Source organism: Bombina bombina, chromosome 5 (genome assembly GCF_027579735.1).
Source record: "Bombina bombina isolate aBomBom1 chromosome 5, aBomBom1.pri, whole genome shotgun sequence".
In the NCBI taxonomy this organism is placed as follows: Eukaryota; Metazoa; Chordata; class Amphibia; order Anura; family Bombinatoridae; genus Bombina; species Bombina bombina.
Window position 1 is genome coordinate 20872527 of NC_069503.1, and position 5134 is coordinate 20877660.

A 5134-nucleotide genomic window follows, 5' to 3' on the forward strand; every position below is an offset into this window, starting at 1 on the left:
TTGGACAGGACACCCAGGACACTTCTTTATCCTTAGGCCTTTTTATAAGAGGCTCCAGGACCCTCATATGAAATAACAGCAGAAGGAAAGAGGACATATGGCATCCTTTTGAACAATAGATTACAGGTAAGGCATTGATTTTAGAAACCAGAGATAATTTGTAGGAACCGCGAATTTGAACCCAAAAATTATTGGATGGAGACCCAGTACACTTCTTTCTACTTCCGCCTTTTTATAAGAGGGTCCAGGACCCTCAACAGAAACAGCAGGAAAGAGGACATATGCCATTCTTTGGAACAATAGAGTACAGGTACAGCATTGATTTTAGAAACCCGGAGATAATTATTAGGAAACGGGAAATAGAAAATTAGATAATTTGTAGGAACCACGAATTTAAACCCAAAAAACTTATTGGACAGGACACCCAGTACACTTCTTTCTCCTTCAGCCTTTTTATAAGAGGGTCCAGGACCCTCAACAGAAACAACAGCAGGAAAGAGGACATATGGCATCCTTTTGAACAATAGAGTACAGGTACAGCATTGATCTTAGAAACCCGGAGATAATTTGTTGCAACCGGGAAATTGAACCAAAAAAATGATTGGACACCCAGGACACTTCTTTCTACTTCAGCCTTTTTATAAGAGGGTCCAGGACCCTCATATGAAATAACAGCAGTAAAGACGACATATGGCATCCTTTTGAACAATAGAGTACAGGTACGGCATTGATTTTAGAAACCCAGAGATAATTTTTTGGAAACGTGAAATTGCCCAAAAACCATGCTTGGACACCCAGTACAGGTCGTTCTCCTTCAGCCTTTTTATAAGAGGATCCAGCACCCTCAACAGAAACAACTGCAGGAAACACCACATATGCCATCCTTTTGCACAATCGAGTACAGGTATGGCATCCATTTTAGAAACCCGGAGATAATTGAAAGGAACCGGGAACATTTTTCAAAAAATGTGCTTGGACACCCATTACAGGTCGTTCTCCTTCAGCCTTTTTATACCATGGGCCACGACCCTCAACAGGCACAACAGCATGAAACACCACATATGCCACCCTTTTGCACAATAGAGTACAGGTATGGCATAGATGAAACCCAGAGATAATTTAGAGCAACCAAGAGACGGATAAAGATGCTTGGTCGGTCCTCCTCCTTCACATTTGGGGCACTGCGCGTGCAATTTAATGGTCCACCAGATATGAGTGGTGTGTTAAGTTGTACTATTCTTAACAGTTTAATCACTGTTATGTGCCATATTTTTTTATTTGAGTTTTGTACCCACAGAGCAGCAGCAGAGGCCAGAAAAATTAGGCATGTACAAATGACTGAAAAATTGGGTATTGTTGTAGCCACTGCTGTAGCAGCGGCCAGAAAAATTGATGTTTGTAAAACATTTAGAAAGTGCCCTAAAAGCTTGTGGCTTGAACACTAGTTGTTGGCGGATAAATCAAGCAAGTCATCCGGCTTTATAAGAAAAAAAAAAGCCAGCGTGTGTACCAGTTGTAGCCCAAGCCAGCTCATCTCATCATCAGGCCTTTTTTACTCAAATGTATCGCCCAATGTCAGTCCCTTCGGGATCCATCCCTCATTATTTTAATAAAAGTGAGATAGTCGAGGCTTTTTTTACCTAGGCGACTTCTCTTCTCAGTGACAAAACCTCCTGCTGCACTGAAGGTCCTTTCGGACAGGACACTTGAAGCGGGGCAGGCCAGAAGTTCCATTGCAAATTGGGATAGCTCAGGCCACAAGTCAAGCCTGCACACCCAGTAGTCAAGGGGTCCATCGCTCCTGAGAGTGTCGAGATCCGCAGTTAAAGCTAGGTAGTCTGCTACCTGTCGGTTGAGTCTTTCTCTGAGGCTGGATCCGAAAGGCTCTGGGGATGCATGGGAGTTAAAAAGCTACGCATGTCCTCCATCAACAAGACGTCAGGAAAGCGTCCTGTCCTTGCCACCGTGGTCGTGGTAGGAGGAGGATTACTTTCATCTCTTCCCCCGTTACATTCCCGTGGTGCTGTGACATCACCCTTATACGCTGTGTAAAGCATAGTTTTTAATTTATTTTTAAAATGCTCCATCCTTTCCGACTTGCGGGAATTTGGTAACATTTCAGGCACTTTATGCTTATACCGGGGGTCGAGGAGCGTGGACACCCAGTACAGGTCGTTCTCCTTCAGCTTTTTTTTTTACGAGGGTCCCTCAACAGGTACGACAGCATGAAAAAACCCATTTGAACAAGGTTGGATGCCGAGCTAATCATGTCACGTTCCTCGTCCTCACTGAGGGTATCTTCTTCCCCCCAGCCACGTACAACACCACGGGTACCAGAGAGGTGACAACAACGAGCACCCTGGGATGCCTGTTGTGCTCTGTCTTCCTCCTCCTCCTCAAAGCCACATTCCTCCTCTGACTCCTCTTCCTCACAATCCTCTTCCTGCGTTGCCGCAGGTCCAGCAAGCGATGCTGATAAGGCTGTTTGTGGGGGTGATGGACACCACAACTCTTCCTCTTCACGCTCATCTACGGCCTGATCCAGCACTCTTCGCAGGGCACGCTCCAGGAAGAAAACAAATGGTATGATGTCGCTGATGGTGCCTTCGGTGCGACTGACAAGGTTTGTCACCTCCTCAAAAGGACGCATGAGCCTACAGGCATTGCGAATGAGCGTCCAGTAATTTGGCAAAAAAATCCCCAGCTCCCCAGAGGCTGTCCTAGCACCCCAGTCATACAAATACTCATTAACAGCTTTTTCTTGTTGGAGCAGGCGGTCAAACATTAGGAGTGTTGAATTCCACTGTGTCGGGCTATCTCAAATCAAGCGCCTCACTGGCAGGTTGTTTCGACGCTGGATATCAGACAAGTGCGCCATGGCCGTGTAAGAACGCCTGAAATGGCCACACACCTTCCTGGCCTGCTTCAGGACGTCCTGTAAGCCTGGGTACTTATGGACAAATTGTTGTACAATTAGATTACACACATGTGCCATACACGGCACATGTGTCAACTTGCCCAATTTCAATGCCGCCACCAAATTACTTCCATTGTCAGAAACAACTTTGCCAATCTCCAGTTGGTGCGGAGTTAGCCACTGATCCACCTGTGCATTCAGGGCGGTCAGGAGTGCTGGTGCGGTGTGACTCTCCGCTTTCAGGCAAGTCAATCCCAAGATGGCGTGACACTGCCGTACCCGGGATGTGGAATAGTACCTGGGGAGCTGGGGGGGTGCCATTGATGTGGAGCAAGACGCAGAAGCAGAAGAGGACTCAGCCGAGGAAGAGGTTATGGAAGAGGTTATGGAAGAGGATGGAGTAGGAGGAGTAGAGGAGGTAGCAGCAGGCCTGCCTGCAAGTCGTGGCGGTGTCACCAACTCTTCTGCAGAGCCACGCATTCCATGCTTGTCAGACGTCAGCAGGTTTACCCAATGCGCAGTGTAGGTGATATACCCGCCCTGACCATGCTTTGCAGACCAGCTATCCGTGGTCATATGGACCCTTGACCCAACGCTGTGTGCCAGACATGCCATTACTTCCTTTCGCACAACAGAGTACAGGTTTGGGATTGCCTTTTGTGAAAAGAAATTTCTGCCAGGTACCTTCCACTGCGGTGTCCCAATAGATACAAATTTTTTGAAAGCATCAGACTCCACCAGCTTGTATGGTAAAAGCTGGCGGGCTAAGAATTCAGACAAGCCAGCTGTCAGACGCCGGGCAAGGGGGTGACTTTGAGAAATTGGCTTCTTACGCTCAAACATGTCCTTGACAGACAGCTGACTGTGGGCAGATGACCAGGAACTGCTACATAAGAGAGACTCAGTGGAGGATGGTTGAGAAGAGGCAAGGAGGACAGCAGTGGTTGACGTGGCTGAAGATGCTGGAGCAGGAGGAGGAGGGCGGCTTTCAGTTTGTGTTCTGCTTCTACTCATGTGTTCTTCCCATCGGCATTTGTGATTGGAGACCATGTGCCTTCGCAAAGCAGTTGTACCTAGGTGGGTGTTGGACTTCCCACGACTCAGTTTCTTTTGGCACAGGTTGCCAATGGCATCGCTGTTGTCAGAGGCAGACACACAAAAAAAATGCCACACTGCTGAGCTCTGCGATGACGGCATTCTGGTGGTGGCAACAGCATGCGTTGATGGGCGTCGGCATGCTGTGTGGCTGACCCCGGGTGCCGATGCATGCTGTCTGACTGTGCCACTAGCTCCTTGCGACGACCTCCCCATGCTTCCAACTCGTCTCCTCCTCTGTCTCCTCATCTGAACTTTCCCCCTCTTCTTCTTCTCTTCTAGTAAGAAGTGAATACAGCGCCAACAAGAGGCCAAGGGATAAATATACTCACAGAGAGATAAAAGAAGATTATTTAATGAACCATGTTAAAAAGCATCAGTAAAAAATGTAAAAAACACATATAGATAAAATTACAAAAACAGGAATATCTTGCAGGAGCGGCTAAAGCTGATAATTACAATAAAAACAGAGATAATCACAGGTGATCAGTGTGAGTGGTACACCAGATTAAGAGTGTAAACTAGTGAAACAGAATAAGCCTAAGTACAACTATAACAAGTGCATCAAGCAAGAAATTAATAAACAATAGTACAAACAGTAATGTTCCAAAAATAGTGTGTCAAAAAAAATAAATAGAAAAATGCACTGCAGTGCAAAAAGAGGGTCAAATAGTAAGTGAGTGCAAATGGATATAACAAATGCTAGCTACTAATCCAGTGAGGTAAAGATATAATTAAATAAAATACACAATATGCAATAACATAAAAAATATATTCCAAAAAACATAATTTATGCTTACCTGATAAATCCAGTCCACGGATCATCCATTACTTGTGGGATATTCTCCTTCCCAACAGGAAGTTGCAAGAGGATCACCCACAGCAGAGCTGCTATATAGCTCCTCCCCTCACTGCCATATCCAGTCATTCGACCGAAACAAGACGAGAAAGGAGAAACCATAGGGTGCAGTGGTGACTGTAGTTTAATTAAAATTTAGACCTGCCTTAAAAGGACAGAGCGGGCCGTGGACTGGATACACTACAAGAGAAATAAATTCAGGTAAGCATAAATTATGTTTTCGCTTGTTAAGTGTATCCAGTCCACGGATCATCCATTACTTG